The sequence below is a fragment of the Cervus canadensis genome, chromosome 7 (assembly GCF_019320065.1).
Source record: "Cervus canadensis isolate Bull #8, Minnesota chromosome 7, ASM1932006v1, whole genome shotgun sequence".
In the NCBI taxonomy this organism is placed as follows: domain Eukaryota; kingdom Metazoa; phylum Chordata; class Mammalia; order Artiodactyla; family Cervidae; genus Cervus; species Cervus canadensis.
In genome coordinates, this window is record NC_057392.1 from 13,601,916 (window position 1) to 13,621,099 (window position 19,184).

Below are 19,184 nucleotides of genomic sequence, written 5' to 3' on the forward strand. Positions count from 1 at the left end.
TACAGGAGGACTGTGGTAGCATACAGGAGGACTGTCGTAGTATACAGGGGGACAGTGGTAGTATACAGGAGGGCTGTAGTAGTTTACAGGAGGACTATGGTAGTATACAGGTAGACTGTGGTAGTACAGGAATCCCAGGAAGAAATGTTCACTCTGAGGAAAGGGTCTGGTTGGCATCTCCTAGCAAGGAACATTTGTTCCTAGTCTTGCAGGATCCCTGGTATTGGTCACATGGAAGCTAGTTTAAAGCAAAAAGGATAAGTTTATGGATCGCATAGTTTTCTGAGACCCACAGAAATCAGAATCTGCCATGGCCTTGAACTCTACAGACTCTAAGAGCCAAGGTACAGGTATCTGACTCTCCAAAACTTGCTCTGTTTCTCCTTCTCTCTGCACATCTGCTTTGGGTCTTCCCCTCAATAGACTAGGCATCTAGATTTCTCTGCCCACCCACAGCCTCTGAGCTGGCCCATCTTTCAATCAAGTAACCAACAAAAATGGACTTTCTTATTTTAGGCCCAATTTACATTTTGGGGAGAAAATTGACCGATTCTTTTTTGGTTCAGTCAGCTATGGTCAGGGAGGGGCCAGGTCACTGGTGTCAAAATGGATGCCAAGTCTCCTTCCTGAAGCCGGTGAGGCATTCTCAGGAGGGGGTGAGATGATTCATGTTGACAGTGTAGAAAGCCTTTTTCATATGGTGCAAAGGTGAGGAACCCATTAACGATTTTAATTTTAAAATCATTCAAGAAAACTGGCAGCGTATGCTACGAAGAGGAGCAAACACCACAGGTCAAATTCTGAAACCAATAAGAATAACTCAACACAAAGAACTACATAGTAAAGCTTGGATAACGAATACCAAAGGATTAAGTAATAGAATCTTGTGAGATTTCCATTGTCATTGTAACCAAGAAGGAGGAAGTGTAATCAAATTCAGGGGTCAGGATCTTGAAAGCTGGAAGTAGGAAAGAACAGAAAAGAGAGAAAATGAAATTTCCTCAGGCGGGGACCTATAGCACAGAGTTCCTTACTTCACAGGCTGCTGTGAAGACAAAATGAGCTTGTGCACAGAAAGAATTTAGCCCAATGCTTGGCACAATTTTACTTATAATTAGGAACATAAAAGAAAGGCAATGCACTACAATATTCTTGCCTGGAGAATCTCATGGACAGAGGAGCCTGCTGGGCTATGTCCATAGGGTCACAAAGAGTTTGACATGACTTAGCAACTAAACCAACACCAAGAAAGGCTACAGGGCATGATGGGGCTTCTCCTTGGTTAGCTGGCAAGTCAGTGAAGGAATTCCCAAGCCCAACCCCAAGAAAGCAATGCCATTCAATAAAGATGTGAGTAGGGGTCCCAATCTCTTTGGGCATGAGAGCTCTTTCTAACATCAAAATATCTAAGTCAAGACCTTTAGTGTTCTGAAAATTCTGAAATTTGAGTGCTGAAAGGAACATTTAATGTCACTGGATAGAGACATCTCAATTCACTGTTGTGGATACTGAAGGTCAAAAAAGTGAAGGCTATCATCACTATCATGCTGAAAGCTAGACACCAAAATTGACAGAAACTACACCCCTTACCTACCTTCCATTAAGATTCTTGTGTCCTCAACTGTTCTTTGACTTTTCTCCTCCTGCCTCACCATCCCTACTTTGAGAGCTTGTGTTTTATAGCTTCTTGGTCTAAACTTCTTTAATTTGAGGTTGTGCCAACACTCATTCATTCCTTCATGTAGGCCTTTATTCATCCATCAGTGGTCAACCGTTATTTGGTACCCAGGTCCTGTCTGGACACTTAAGTATACAGCTAGCGAACAGAGGGTCCTAGTAAATGAAAATTCTTTGTTATCAAGAGGAGTTCCCAGGACTTCCCTGGTGGTCCAGTGGTTAAGAATCTGCCTGCCAGTGCAGGGGACACAGTTTGATCCCTGGTCTGGGAAGATTTCACATGCAACAGGGCAACTAAGCCCATGCACCATCATTACTGAACCTATGAGCCTTAACTACTGAACCTGCATGCCCCAGAGCCCGTGCTCCACAACGAGAGAGTAGCTCTTGCTCACCACAACTAGAGAAAACCTGTGCTCAGCAACGAAGACCCAGTACAGCCAAAAATAAATAAATAATACATAATTAAAAAAAGAAGAGTCCCCAAATGTAGAAGGACAGAAGTGTCAGCCCCTCAGGGTCACCTGAGAATTTCTAATTAATATCAGTAGTAATAACATCTTCGTTTGGGAGTTCAGAAGTCTTACAGGCTTCAGAATGATTTAAAATTTGCCCAGTAGCTTATTTACATGGCCTGATTTTCATTTTTGATCTAGTTTAGTAATCATTATTTATCTACCTAGCCAGCTTGTAATTCACATTTTCCCTTAGCACACAGTTAAAGAAACTGGTGAAATGTTCATGTTGGATGTGACCAAGGACCCTGTTCAGGCACGCACACACCCAGGAGAGTAAGCTGTCTCATTTTAATCCTTAGTTCATGAGTTTTGGGAAGCACATGCCCTGTCTTAAGAATGGAATGCTGAGAGTTAAGACTTATTCAAGACAAAACCACGTAAAATCAAAGTTCTCACCACATTCTTTCTAGGAAGCAGATATTTTAAAATGTTCAACCACTGGCATTGTGTTTCTAAAATAACACGTTTCCTTTTCGTGTTATTTCAGTTGTTAAAGAGACAGATGAAACTGATAGTTACTTGGCTGAAAATATTTTTGTTGGGTGATGTCCCTATCCTGTCTCTACACCCAAGACATTCATTCTACAAGTACTTATTGATGATATTAGAGTACAGGGTTCGAGCTGTGGGTCACAACATACTGATGGGTCATGAATGGTGTTGGGCTGCAGTTGGCATTTTAAAAAATGAAACAGAACCAAATAAAACAGGAACCATCAGCATGAATTATGTGCAGTAAGGGTAAATATTGTTACATTCACCTTTTGATTCCTCTCTGTGTGCATGTATGTGTGTGTGTATAAATGTGAGTGAATATGACAATGTGCTATAAAACTTATTTCTTATTGTGAGTCACCATCAAAAATGTTTGAAAACACTGATAGAGTGGTTAAAAAAAGCACAGACTCTGGAGTTAGAATGAATTCAAATCCTGGCTCCATCACTTTTCTAGATGTATGACTACTGGGCAATTACTTAAACTCTCTGTGAAATGGGAATTATGACAGATCCATTAGGCCTTGGAGGACCTGGGCATAAACACGAGGTACATGATATTTTGGCTATTGGTGTTTAGTCACTAAGCCATGTCTGATTCTTTTGTGACTCCATGGACTGTAGCCCACCAGGCTCCTCTGTCCATGGAATTTTCCAGGCAAGAATACTAGAGTGGGTTACCATTTCCTTCTACAGGGGATCTTCCTGACCCAGGGGATCAAACCCACATCTGCTTGGCAGACAGATTCTTTATTAATACTGAGCCACCTGGGAAGCCACACATGATATTTTTTGGAGCCTACTAAAATGTTTGATTTCTTTTAAAACCAGAAGAAAAAAAAAATAAACCTTTAGGGCTGAAGAAGATATTTTACATTTTTTTCTCATGTAATAAAAAAGCAAATTTTTTAAGGTCCACCAAAGTCTACTTCGTGGGAGGTGCCCTCAAAAGCAAAAATTCCTGGGCCAATGAGAGTTGTAACACACTCTGAATAGGTAAGGTGACCAATCCACCACAGTTTTAAATAGAAAGTCCTGCATCCCATGAACCCCCTCAGCCATAAGCAGACAGGACTCTCAGCTACCATGCTGATAGACTTGTTGTGAAGCTGAAATTAGATGATTGTTGACGAAGCTTGGCAGATTGCCTAGTACATCAATGCTCAGTAAATGCCTTACCAAGGGTAGGCACTGTGCTGGCCTTGAAGAATTTTGTAAGGTGAATCAGACAAGGCCAGCCCTTGAGAAGAGGTAGAATATCACAGTGGGTAAGAGTGAATGTGGAGCCAAACGGCAACTGTTCCAATCCCAACTCTGCTACTTCTTAGCTTTATGATTTAGAGCTAAGTACTCAGACTTTCTGTGCCTCAGATTCTTATCTGTACAGTGGAGAAGATTGTAATTGTACCTACTTCACTGGACAGTAGTAAATATTAAATGAAATGTTGCTTAAAAAATACTTGGAACAGTGTTTTGGAGAAGGAAATGACAACCCACTCCAGTATTCTTGCCTGAAGATCCCATGGACAGAGGCACCTGATGGGCTACTGTTCATGGGGTTACAAAGAGTCAGACAGGATTGAGTGACTAAGTAGAAGCACAGTGATTAGTATACGGCAAGCACTTCGCAAATCTCAGCTGTTTAAGCGTGAATCAACTAGCAGCTGGGGTTGCTATAACAAATGCCATAGACTTGATGACTTCACCAACAGAAATTCATTTTCTCATAGTTCTGAAGACTGAATGTTCAAGGTCAACGTTTGGCAGGGTTCAGTTTCTGGTGAGAACTCTCTTCCTGGCTGACAAGTGGCTACCTTCTGCTGTGTACATGGGAGAGAGATAGAGAGTGAGACACAGTGGGAGAGGGCCTTTGTATCTCCTCTTGGCACCCTGATAACCAGAAATGAGTCATGGGCCCACACTTATGACCCTCACTGGTGGAGAAATGTGGGATCGCCATACTAGTTTAGCTTAATTACGTTTCCTCCAAATAGGACTGGTCTTCCGTCAGCAAGGCAGAAGAGGAGCCTGGCTGTCGAGGAGGCTTCTGACAGTGTCTGCCCAGAGGTGTTCACAGGCCACCTGGGAAGCCAGACAAAACAATAACAGCTAATGGTATGTAGTTGTGGCCCTAATGGTGCGAAGATGGGGGGCGGTGCTTCAGGGATGTGACAGGCGAGTGGGGTCTTGCAGGCCTGAGAAAGATTTCTTCAGCTGAAGAAGTGGGCAGAGGAGAGGAAACAGCGCAGGGAAGGGTGTGGGAGCATCAGCAGCACAGGGTGGTCAGGAACGGGCTGGAAGGGAGACTTTAGGAGGCAGGAGTGGGTGCTGAGATTAGAAGAGAGGCAGGAGAAGTGGGTCATCCCAGATCATGGAGGCGTTGAATGATGGGCTCAAGAGGTTGGACTTGACCCTGAGAGCGGTTGGAACCCTTTGAATATTCGAAGCCAGGAAGTGGCTGATTAGCTGAACCACTTTTCAAGGGAAAGCCTATATTTCTCAGTCTTGCATGTGCGCTTGCCAGGGGATAGGTGGTGGTGTGGTTGGGGCTTTTGAAGCCACAGAATGAATGAGTGCGTCTCCCCACATGTAAGTGACTGGTTTGAGAAGAAAAAAGAAACTTATCCCCAGGAAGCAACTTAAAATTTTATTTTGATACTGAAACAAGCAAAGTAAGACACAGGATTTTCAAGAATAATGAAATAAAAGAGAAGACTTGAAAGAAATTATGAGTTTGTGGTGGACTTCTTTGGGCTATGATCCTAGTCCTCCAAAGTCTACATTTACTGTCATCTATAATCAGGTGATTAGTGGAAACTATCTTAACTGTTCGCAGGATGTTCTTTACCTGCCCAAGATCTCTCTGAAGGAGTGTTTCCCTGGAAAGTATCCTTTCCAGACAAGGTCACAGAGAGTATCAGGTGCTTTGTAACTCAGTGTGAATTTATCTAAGCGTACTCCACTGGATAGTTCTATTGTCAACCCTGTTAAACAGGAACTATGTTTCCGCAATCCCTTTCCTGTTTGGTTTCAGGTTAGAGTTGCCCGAAAGAGGAACTTGCCCCAAACTGGGGAGGTGAGAGGGAAGCAGCCATTACTCTCTGGATGTCAGCATGGTTAGAGGCAGTGCCATACGAAGAGGCGCCATTGCATTCCGGCTAGCCCTGGCCCTCCTGAGCTCTGAAACCAGCTCTTCTATCCCAGTGGTGTCCCTGGTGACCAACAGCAGCAGCAAGCCCATCACCAGATGCTGTGGGCCCACAGCTTCTCTATCAGCTTCTCCTTCGCATCCCACTGGGATGTGCTTCTCTGATTGATAGGCTGGCAACTCTCTCCTCTCACTCTTCCTTTCTGACTTCCACTGCCAAGCTCCCCTCATAATTGCATAAGGTTTAATTCCAAATTCCTTATCCCAGAGTGCACTTTGGTTCTGCCTCCCTGACTGGACCCGGATTGATACACGTAATTTCCTTTTGATGCTTCACTCAGCCCTGAGGACAGAGAGGTTTTAATGGAAAATAAAGTGAGGAGGTAATCTCTAGCAGGGACCAACTGCATAGTGCAGGGAACTAAACATTGTTCCATATTTGGTAACAACTTATAAGGGAAAAGAATCTGAAAAAAATATGTATGTATGTATAACTGAATGACTTTCCTCTACACCTGAAACTAACACAACTTTGTAAATCAACTATACTTCTATAAAGTAAACTAATTAAAAAAGAGACAGGAGGTAATCTTTAAGCTGTGACAATATTTGAGAGGTGAGCCTGGATAGCACATGGCAGTGGGAAGTTGTAAGCCCAGAAATCAGTGAGGACCCCCACCCTCCACCCCATAGGCAAGGGATACAGGGGGCAGTGCAGAGGTGAGAGAGCAACAGAGAAGGATGGTTCCCACTTCCTGCTTTCAGCACAACCTGCCTCTGACAGCAGCTTGCTCATTCTCTTCTGGCTTTCAGAATGTTTGTTTTAACAATGGTTTGCAACAGATGACGCTTTCATGCCCAAGAGAGAAACAGAATTAAAAAAAAACAACACACACACATACACAAAGGCAAGAGCAATGGAAAATAGAACACTGAGTAAGAAGAAAGTCACACAAGGGATTCATTAGTCTGGACAGGACTTTGAAGAATTCCTTTTGTGGCACTGAGTTTATAAAACTACATCCTTTAATGTTCTTATATCTGGGATCATAGATGATATAAGTAGATCTCTCTTTATATTTTGAGAGTGTTGTCTATTCCATTGTTCATGATTCTATAGATAAAGATCCATGTAAAAATTCTCCTTTAAGAGTGCAAAAGTGGGAAAAATCTGGAGTCTTGCCATTCATTTATAAGGCAAAAAGAAGTATGATATTTTTATTTTTATTTTCATCCTGGTTGCCAGGAAACTCAGATATACATTTGATGATTGTAGGCAGGAGTGTTCTTTAGGCTAAGTTAGTTCCATCTTTCTGTACTTTGTTCCCTTGAGTGTCAGCCCTTGAAAAGTTTCTTTGTGAATGCTTAAGGTAATTTTGTGTTTGTTGAATTTGCCAAAGGTCCTTCCTCTCGCCTTCTTTTCTTTTTTTGTTTGGAGACAACCTAGAGAGGGCATATTTCATTTCTGATAACTTGGCACCATTCCTTCCTATTCCACCCAAGAGACAAATGTAATTCTTGACTGGAAGGAACACAAAGACGGTGAAAGCTGTATTTCCAGTTTGGACAGAAATGAAATTGTACTTGCACGTGGATCATATCTATATTGTGGTTATTTTTGTCATGAGATGCAACCAAGCTATGGAACACCTTCAGGATTGCTCATTTGTGTGGAAAAAAGCTTAGTGGTTTGCTCCTAAATAGTCAGTGAGGAGTTTTTAGACTCATATGATGCACAGGTTACCATGAAGCTCTTGGGCTTCTTCTATCGGTTCCTCAGCTTACTCATTTTTAGGTAATGGTCCAGTTACTAAAAAACAAAAATCATATGAATTGTTGTCAAGTATAAACATGTACAGGTGATGTTATTCATTTCCAGCTTTTTGAAACTGTAGTTATATGATTTGTAAGTAAAATTAAATTTATAAAGAAAAGTTTGTTATGACAACAAAGTGAATTCCCTTTTGTAAAGTTGAAGTCCATAAATTTAATCACAACAATCCTATCCTCAGGCTACAGAAAAGTAGATTAAAATCAACATGGATAATTTAATCTGAAGCACTGAAGGGAATTCAATCTGGTTCTAGAGAATAAGAAAACAATAAATGTCAAGGAAAATTCAATCTCACTTCATTAGAGAAATGAAGGATCTGTGTAGCACAGACCAGGTTAACTATCAGTAAAATGGCAAAAAATGATGTAGTTGTTACATAAACATATCATAACAAACCCAAGTACACAGACATATTCTGTGTACACATGCAAGCACACCCAAACAACATAAGTACCATTAAAGCAAGAACTTTTTCTGCTTTGTGGTATTCCCAGAGACCAAAACACTGTCTTACAGTGGTAGGTACTTAAATCTATGTCAAACAAATGATTCAAATATAAATAACATAGAAAGATACCAGCATGCACCCTTAGGCAGGGACATATTCTCCATAAGTATTTTGCACTAAGAGAACATATAGATTCTTAATTTAATATAATAATATCTATGAGAGAATAAGCTAAGACCAGCAGAATGGGTTGAAGAGGATATTTCAGAACTAAATAAAAGTTAGTACTATTTGGTATATAACAAATAAACCTGATATATTAATAGCTATGAATAGATATAACTGAAAGTCAAATTTTGGTGGAGAGTCTTGAGATAATCAGAATGAATGTGGAGAAAAGGGAAAAAAATAAAAAATTAGTCAGGAGATGATAGACATGAAGAGGGCAAAGATGACTCTTTGATGGCTTTGAAGTAGAACTCTCACGGATGGGACAGAATATGTATTCAGAGATGTAATATAAAAAAAAAATTTACCTTAAAATGAAAGAAGGATAAAATTGTTAGGCAGATAGGGCATATCACATGCTTGTAAAAACTGATTAAAAATGATGGTGATCAGAGCAGATCTGCAGTCTGATTTAAGAACTTGAAAAATGAAGACAAATTATTCAAGTGTTCAGGAAGAAGCAGTGGGAGGTAGACTGGCCTCAGACTTTTCCACAACAGTCCAAGCCAAAGACTATGAAGTAAAGTCTGCCAAGTTCTGAGGGAAACAAAATGTGACCTGGGAACACTGTACCTAGTCAATTCTTATCCAGATGTAACAGAACCAGTGAGACATGCTCAAACATGAAGGAAGTCAAGAAGTCCAGTACCTATCAGCCACCAGCACTTAGGAAATTCACTAAAGATAAATTGATTCAAACAAGAGATGAAACAAAATAAAGAATCTAGGAATGAAAAAGCTGTGGTTAAAGTACTCATAGCTAAATATAGACAGACCAAGGCTGACAACAAAAGGATTTGCATTTTCAGAGAAAAAATGTGAACACTGCAAATCTTGATTAAATAAAAATGATGTGAGCCAAAAAAAAAAATACTAAGAGAGAAAGAGAAGGAAAAAAGAAAAGGCTGTGCTAACAAGTGCATCTTTTCTAGTGGAGCAAACTGATACTACAAAAAAACTGAAATGCATTTTATTTATTTATTTATTTATTTTTGGCCACACTGTGTAGCATGTGGGATCTTAGTTCCCCAACCAGGGATCAAACCTGTGCCCCCTGCGCTGGGAGCACTGATTTAAACATTGGACTGCCAGTTCAGTTCAGTCACTCAGTCATGCCCAACTCTTTGTGACCCCATGGACTGCAGCATGCGAGGTGACTCTGTCCATCACCAACTCCCATAGCTCACTCAACTTCATGTCCACTGAGTCGGTGATGCCATTCAACCATCTCATCCTCTGTCATTCCTTTCTCCTTCTGCCTTCAATCTTTCCAAACCTCAGGGTCTTTTCAAATGAGTCAGTTCTTTGTATCAGGTGGTCAAAGTATTGGAGTTTCAGCTTCAGCATCAGTTTTTCCAATGAATATTCAGGACTGATTTCCTTCAGGATGGACTGGTTGGATCTCCTTGCTGTCCAAGGGACTCTCAAGAATCTTCTCCAACAGCACAGTTCAAAAGCATCAATTCTTTAGCACTCAGCTTTCTTTATAGTCCAAATCTCACATCCATACATGACTACTGCAAAAACCATATCCTTGACTAGACGAACCTTTGTTGGAAAAGTAATGTCTCTGCTTTTTATTATGCTGTCTAGGTTGGTCATAGCTTTTCTTCCAAGGAGCAAGCATCGTTTAATTTCACGGCTGCAGTCAACATCTGCAGTGATTTTGGAGCCCCCCAAAATATAAAATGAGCCACTGTTTCCACTGTTTCCCCATCTATTTGCCATGAATTGATAGGACCAGATGCCATGATTTTAGTTTTCTGAGTGTTGAGCTTTAAGCCAGCTTTTTCACTCTCCTCTTTCACTTTCATCAAGAGGCTATTCAGTTCCTCTTCACTTTGTGCCATAAGGGTGATATCATCTGCATATCTGAGGTTATTGATATTTCTCCCAGCAATCTTGATTCCAGCTTGTGCTTCATCCAGCCCAGCATTTTGTGTGATGTACTCTGCATACAAGTTAAATAAGCAGGGTGACAATATACAGCCTTGGCGTACTCCTTTCCTGATTTGGAATCAGTCTGTTGTTCTGTGTCCAGTTCTATCTGTTGCTTCTTGACCTGCATACAGGTTTCTCAGGAGGCAGGTCAGGTGGTCTAGTATTCCCATCTCTTGAAGAATTTTCCACAGATTGTTGTGATCTACACAGTCAAAGGCTTTGGCATAGTCAGTAAAGCAGCAGTAGACGTTTTTCTGGAATTCTCTTGCTTTTTCGATGATCCAATGGATGGTAGCAATTTGATCTCTGGTTCCTCTGCCTTTTCTAAATTCAGCTTGAACATCTGGAAGTTCACCATTCACATATTGTTGAAGCCTGGCTTGGAGAATTTTGAATTACTTTGCAAGTGTGTGAGATGAGTGCAATAGGCATTGCCTTTCTTTGGGATTGGAATGAAAACTAAACTTCTCCAGTCCTGTGGCCACTGCTGAGTTTTCCAAATTTGCTGGCATATTGAGTGCAGCACTTTCACAGCATCATCTTTCAAGATTTAAAATAGCTCATCTGGAATTCCATCACCTCCACTAGCTTTGTTCGTAGTGATGCTTCCTAAGGACCACTTGACTTCACATTCCAGGATGTCTGGCTCTAGGTGAGTGATCACAACATCGTGTTTATCTGGATCATGAAGATCTTTTTTGTGTAGTTCTTCTGTGTATTCTTGCCACTTCTTCTTAATATCTTCTGCTTCTGTTAGGTCCATACTGTTTCTGTCGTTTGTTGTGCTCATCTTTGCATGAAAAGTTCTCTATGTATCTGTAATTTTCTTGAAGAGATCTCTTGTCTTTCCCATTCTATTTCCTCTATTTCTTTGCATTGATCACTGAGGAAGGCTTTCTTATCTCTCCTTGCTCTTCTTTGAAACTCTGTATTCAAACAGGTATATTCTTCCTTTTCTCCTTTGCCTGTAGCATCTCTTCTTTTCTCAGCTATTTGTAAGGCCTCCTCAGACAACCATTTTGCCTTTTTGCATTTCTTTTTCTTGGGGCTGGTCTTGATCACTACCTTCTGTATAATGTTATGAACCTTTGTCCATAGTTCTTCAGGCACTCTGTCTATCAGACATAATCCCTTGAATCTATTTGTTACTTCACTGTATAATCGTAAGGGATTTGATTTAGGTCAAACCTGAATGGTGTAGTGGTTTCCCCTACTTTCTTCAACTTAAATCTGAATTTGGCAATAAGGAGCTCATGATCTGAGCCACAGTCAGCTCCTGGTCTTTTTTTCTTTGGACTCTATAGAGCTTCTCCATCTTTGGCTGCAAAGAATATAATCAATCTGATTTTGGTATTGACTATCTAGTCATGTCCATGTGTAGAGTCTTCTCTTGTGTTGTTGGAAGTGGATGTTTGCTATGACCAGCATGTTCTGGTGGCAAAACTCTATTAGCCTTTGCCCTGCTTCATGCTGTGTTCCAAGACCAAACTTGCCTGTTACTCCAGGTATTTCTTGACTTCCTACTTTTGCCAGGGAAGTCCCCAAAACATGTAATTTAAAGTAATACACAATACTGTAACCAAATGAGTTGAAAACTTATGTCTATACAAAACTTGCACACGGAAGTCTAGAGCAGCTTCATTCATAAGAGCCCTAAATTGAAAGCAACCAAGATTCTTTCAATGGATGAGTGGATACACAAATTGGTTTTTCATATTTCATTCACACAGTGGAATAGTATTCAGTATTCAGCAATAAAAAGAAATGATTGATCAAGCCACGAAAAGACATGCAGAAACTTTAAATTTATAGTGATAAGTGAAAGAAAGCAATCTGAAAAGGTTACATGCTATATGATTCCAACTATATAACATTCTGGAAAAAGCAAAAACAGTAAAAAGATCAGTAGTTGGCAGGGGTTTCTGGGGGGGTGGGTGGGAAAGAATGAATGGGTAGAGCGCAGAGGGTCTTTAGGCAGTGACACTATTCTCTACAGTACTGTTATGGTAGATACATGTCATACATTTGTCAAAACTCAAAGAATGTACAACACAAGGAACAAGTCATAATGTAAATTATGGCCTTCAATTAATAATGATGCATTAATAAGAAGGGCAATGCCAAAGAATGTTCAAACTACTGCACAATTGCACTCATCTCACATACTTGCAAAGTAATGCTCAAAATTCTCCAAGCCAGGCTTCAACAATATGTGAATGGTGAACTTCCAGATGTTCAAGCTGAATTTAGAAAAGGCAGAGGAACCAGAGATCAAATTGCTACCATCCATTGGATCATCGAAAAAGCAAGAGAATTCCAGAAAAACATCTACTGCTGCTTTATTGACTATGCCAAAGCCTTTGACTGTGTAGATCACAACAATCTGTGGAAAATTCTTCAAGAGATGGGAATACTAGACCACCTGACCTGCCTCCTGAGAAACCTGTATGCAGGTCAAGAAGCAACAGTTAGAACTGGACATGGAACAACAGAGTGGTCCCAAATCAGGAAAGGAGTGTGTCAAGGCTGTATATTGTCACCCTGCTTATTTAACTTGTATGCAGAGTACATCACACGAAATGCTGGGCTGGATGAAGCACAAGCTGGAATCAAGATTGCCGGGAGAAATATCAATAACCTCATATATGCAAATGACACCACACTTATGGCACAAAGTGAAGAGGAACTGAATAGCCTCTTGATGAAAGTGAAAGAGGAGAGTGAAAAAGCTGGTTTAAAGCTCAACATTCAGAAAACTAAAATCATGGCATCTGGTCCCATCAATTCATGGCAAACAGATGGGAAAACAATGGAAACAGTGGCAGACTTTATTTTTTGGGACTCCAAAATCACTCCAGATGGTGGCTGCAGCCATGAAATTAATAGATGCTTGCTCGTTGGAAGAAAAGCTATGATCAACCTAGACAGCATATTAAAAAGCAGAGACATTACTTTTCCAACAAAGGTCCACCTAGTCAAAGTATGGTTTTCCAGTAGTCATGTATGGATGTGACATTTGGACTATAAAGAAAGCTGAGTGCTAAAGAAATTATGCTTTTGAACTGTGGTGTTGGAGAAGACTCTTGAGAGTCCCTTGGACTGCAAGGAGATCCAACCAGTCCATCCTGAAGGAAATCAGTCCTGAATATTCATTGGAAGGACTGATGCTGAAGCTGAAACTCCAATACTTTGGCCACCTGATACAAAGAACTGACTTATTTGGAAAGACTCTGATGTTGGGAAAGATTGAAGGCAGGAGGAGAAGAGGACAACAGAGGATGAGATGGTTGGATGGCATTGCCGACTTGATGGACATGAATTTGAGCAATCTTTGTGAGTTGGTGATGGACAGGGTGGCCTGGCATGCTGCAGTCCATGGGGTCGCCAAGAGTCGGACACGACTGAGTGACTGACTTGAATATTGGTTCACCAGTTGTAACAAATATACCACACTAACGCAAGTTGTTAATAATAGAGAGGGGCTTTCCTGATATCTCAGTTGGTAAGGAATTTGCCTGCAATGCAGGAGACCCCGGTTCGATTACTGGGTCAGGAAGATCCGATGGAGAAGAGATAGGATACATACTCCAGCATTCTTGGGCTTCCCTTGTGGCTCAGCCTGTAAAGAGTCTGTGCAATGTGGGAGACCTGTGTTTGACCCAACCAGAGGTTAATTAAACCAGTATTAATGCATCATTATTAACTGAAGTCCATAATTTACATTATGACTTGCTCTTTGTGTTGTACATTCTTTGGGTTGACAAATGTATAATGACATGTATCCACCATAATAGTACCATGGATAATACTGTCACGACCCTAAAGACCCTCTATGCTCTACCCATTCATCCTTTCCTTCTCCTGGAACCCCTGGAAACCACTGATCTTTTAACTGTCTCTTTAGAGAGAACTCTGTGTGGGAGAGACAGTATACACGAGCTCTCTGCACAATCTGCTCAGTTTTTCTGTAAGCCTAAAACCACTGTAAAATATAAAGTCAACTAATTAAAAATTTTTACAACATTTTATAAATTTTAAATAAAAAATCTAAAATGTAAAGCTTTTGTCTCAGTGTTGCCAGTCAAAAACTTTCAAGTTATTAATATATTATAATAGATAAGTGTACAATTAATAGATAAGTGTACAAGAAATTAAAACTTTAAAACAATAATTTCTTATAAGTTCATAGCATTTATACTTCTGAAGCTAATAAAGCTTAAAGCTATATTAATAATTTTGGGATGGTTTATTGATCTAAAATGTTAATATTGTGGAATCTGAGTGAAGGATATGTGGGAATTCTTTGAAATTTATTCTTTTGACTCCTGTATGTCTGCAATTATGTCAAAATAAAAAGTAAAAAAAAAAAAAATCCTCAAAGGTCAAACCTTGCAGCCTTATGTGTTATTGAGTTTAGTTCACAGCCAAATACTGTTTGTGTGAAAATCTAGCTTGGCCCTTCTTTCCTTGTGGTGGCTGGTGTGTAAAGTACAACATGTATCTCACTTTAGAAGGTCTGTACCAACAGCTCTAGACCACTGGACCCTTAGAGGCTCCACCCATGTTCTCAGGGATTATCTCCCCCATCTGGCTTACAGAGGGACCTACGTGCTGGCTCCTTGGGCCCACCAAGTCCAGTTAGCATGATGAAAACCTATAATGGATGATCTTGGTATTCTTCGGTCCTTCTAGAATACATTATGACCATGTACAGGGGAGAAGACATGGCCTGAGGCAAGACAGGAAAGGTATTTCATTGTTCCTGCCAGAGGGACAGGGTAGGATGGGGAGAAAAGCATCTGCTGGGTTAGTAGTGGTGCTCCGGGTGCCAGGGCTGTGTGGCTTTGCTCCGGGGGGAAATACCACCCCTGCTGTCATGCTGTGATTCACCTCAGCATCTGCTTCCTCTCTGATCCTTCTCCATGACCCACCTGACCGTGTGCTGACCACACACAGGTGAGTTAGTTGTGGATAAGGTGGGAACCACTACCCTGCATCTTCAAGTCTTTGGTGGTAGCATTAAGCTCTCATGGGGAAAGAGAAAAGCATTATAAGAAGGATGGCACACTGAAGGGGCTTGAAGAATGGTAGCCATCATCATAATTGTTGTCGTTTTGTCATTGTTATTGTTTAAGGCAAAGCAGGGTCAACATTTGGATTACCCCTTTCCTTTATAAGTACCATATTTCACTGGTCCTAAGGAGCACATTGCTTTATACATTAAAGTCCCTGAAATCAAGATTTGATAACAGTTGATGATGTGTTACTGCTATTCAGTTGGATTAAAACTGAGTGCATTCACAGAGGCTTTCTGTTTGCTTCTGCCAGTCCCTTGTGGGCAGAGTTAGGTGTACTCAAAACCAATGAAACTAAAACTTCAAGGTCCCTCTCTTGTGTGGTTCTTCCAAGGCCCTGCAAGGGGCCTGAGTCACAGTTTCACATGATCATCTGGTTTTGTAAAATTTGTAAGAATAAGATATTTCATATTCATTTTCTTAAAGATGGCCCAAATTGCATAAACTTCAGGCTCTGGCTGAAGCTTCTCTTGTGTCATTCTGCTTGTCTTTTTCTTGCTATTTCTTTTTTGTATATTTCTCATTTACCCCTAAGCCATGGCCTTTAGTGTCTCTTTATCTGGGGGTCTTGTAGCAGACTTCCATTGGCAGTGGCTTTATTTCTTAGTGTTATGTTCAATAATGATGTATTTTATAATCAGTGATGCCTTAAGTTCCATGAACAGTGTGTAATAGGACACTCAGGATGGGCCAGCTGAGATCCAGGGGGCCAGCCTGTGAAGTTGGACAGCTCTGTTTCCTAGAGGTTCCTTTTGTGGTCTGGGGAGATTAGCTTCCCCTCCCTCAACTACAACGGACAGTTCAGGAGTTTCTTAAAACTCAAGAAATATGTGGGGACATTGAAACAAATGCCTGGTCACATATCCTGGTTTGTGTGGGGCTGAGGAAAGGATATGAATTCAGCCCAGATGTGGGGTTCAAATCTGTCTGAGGAACTGAAATGGTTGGAGGTGAGTCCGGATGTAACTAGACTGAGGGAGAGGCTATGGGACCTCTATGAGGGAGTGAGAACTCGCAGAATGGCTCAGCTGAGCAAGTAGGGGCTAGATATGAGCCTCTTTTGATTTATTACCCCTTCCAGGGCCTGTGCAGTAAGGAGGAGAGGGATGTGGCATAAAACGAAAGACCTGTGTCACAGGAGGCCAAGCACTCTGCCAGGGGAACTCCTTCCAAAAGAGCTAGCTATGGGAAGCAGTGTAGTGGAGAAGAAGGATTACCTGGAGGAAGCCGGTGAAACTGTTGGAATGGCAGTCACTCAATTTAGGATGCAGCAGCAGCACCAGGATACTCAGGGATACCTCCCTGCCAGGCACTTCAGACATATTTGGGGAAATTAAGCAGGACTTCTTACAAATAAGCTTGCAAATATGACCTTAGTTGTTTTCAGAAGGTAGTTAAGCCCATGGTACATCCCATACACCTCTACTCAACTTTAATCTGCACTGTCCAATATGGTAGACACTAGTCATGTGTGTCTACTGAGCTTTTGAAATATGGATAGTGTGGCTGTGGAACTGAATTTGAAATGTTATTTAATTTTAATTTAAAAATGGAAGGTATATAGAATATTTGTCCTGTAAAACTTACAAGAAAATTGAAACATGTTTCATTTTGAAATTTATAGATTTAGAATTGATTTTCAATTTGTGCAATACCTCCTTAAATGTGATATTAATAATTAAACATAAGAGTCAGTGGATTTACTTAACTTGATTAGGTGTGATTTTGAAGTTGACATGCTTTTGCTTCAAAGTTACATAAATTCTTCTGAAAAAGGTGAATATAAATGGTCAGTATAGTTGTAAACATCGAAGGAAAACAATTTTTTGGTCCTCAATTCAGTTATTGGAAAACTTCTAAGTATGTTTGGAATAACTTGGGTTTGTGAGTCTACTTGCCAACTAGAAATTTTATGAGAGCTAAATACAGATCAAATACTTCAGATAAAAGCTTAGTATCCAAATCAAGATGGAAAAGAAGGGCAAAATATAAGCCGGATTAGAAAATTTAGTACCAAGAAAAGAATGGAAAATTTCTAATGAATAATTATAAAACATAACATCAATTGTGTGCTGAAATGATAGGATTTTGGATATAGCAAGATTAAATAAGTCATTAAGATTAGTTTCATTGGTCCCCCACTCCCTTTTAAAAATGTGGCTATTAAAAAATTTAAAATGACATATGTGGCTTGCATCAATTTCTTTTTTTAAAAGAGAGCTTTATTTTTTAAAAGAAGTTATTTCTTTATTTTTGGTTGTGCTGGGTGTTCACTGTTGCAGAGGGCTTTCTCTAGTTGTGGTGTGCACACTTCTCATTGAGGTGGCCTCTCTTGTTGCAGAGCACAGGCTTTAGGCACATGGGCTCAGTAGTTGTGGCACATGGGTTTAGTTGCCCTGTGGCATGTGGGATCTTCCCAGACCAGGGATCAAACCCATGTCCCCTACATTGGCAGGCAGATTCCTATCTGTTATACCACCAGGGAAGCCCTGCATTCCATTTCTGTTGGACAGTGCTGATCTAGATTATCTGAAAGCAGGTCCACATTTTGTCCTTATCCATAGCCTCAGTGACATGTAACAGGGCTACATAAATGGTCACTGAGGAAGATGGTTTAATCTTGGAGCAAGTTTTCTACAGCTGAGCATGATGGGTGCTCAGGTAAACTGCTAAGACTGAATTCATAAAATAATGTGTAAAGCCACTCTTTCACTTTCCCAGGAGAGCTTATACTCTCCATGTTTCTCTAACATCTTTTCTCTTGGTCACCACTAGCTAAATGATGAAGTGTTGAATCTACTACTGGTCTATTGATTCCTGCCCCACCACTGCCCCTTGATTTTTTCCCAAAGCTCCTATAGCATCACTGATTATTATGAAGGGAGTTGGCAGTAACTTGTCTTAAAGCTTAACATTCAGAAAACTAAGATCATGGAATCTGGTCCCATCACTTCATGGGAAATAGATGGGGAGACAGTGGAAACAGTGTCAGACTTTATTTTTTGGGGCTCCAAAATCACTGCAGATGGTGACTGCAGCCATGAAATTAAAAGACGCTTACTCCTTGGAAGGAAAGTTATGACCAACCTAGATAGCATATTAAAAAGCAGAGACATTACATTGCCAACAAAGGTCCGTCTGGTCAAGGCTATGGTTTTTCCAGTGGTCATGTATGGATGTGAGAGTTGGACTGTGAAGAAAGCTGAGCACTGAAAAATTGATGCTTTTGAACTATGGTGTTGGAGAAGACTCTTGAGAGTTCCTTGGACTGCAAGGTGATCCAACCAGTCCATCCTAAAGGAGATCAGTCCTGGGTGTTCATTGGAAGGACTGATGCTGAAGCTGAAACTCCAGTACTCTGGCCACCTGATGTGAAGAGTTGGCTCATTGGAAAAAGCCCTGATGCTGGGAGGGATTGGGGGCAGGAGGATAAGGGGATGACAGAGGATAAGATGGTTGGATGGCATCAGCAACTCGATGGACATGGGTTTGAGTAAACTCTGGGAGTTGGTGATGGACAGGGAGTCCTGGCGTGCTGTGATTCATGGGGTTACAAAGAGTTGGAAGTAACTGAGCGACTGAACTGAACTGAATTGAACTGCCTCTAGTCTGGTTTGCCAAGTAGGCTTTTAAGTTTGAAACTGTGAACCTCATTCATATGCATTTCCTGTCCAGGCCCTCAGTAAGAAATTCAGCCGCAGAAAACAAAACAAAACAACAAATACCTGTGATTTGTCCAAAGAAGTTAGGCAGTTTATTGCTTATCCACTTTATGAAGCCTCTTCCCCTAAAATTCAACATGGCTTAAAAAAAATTATTT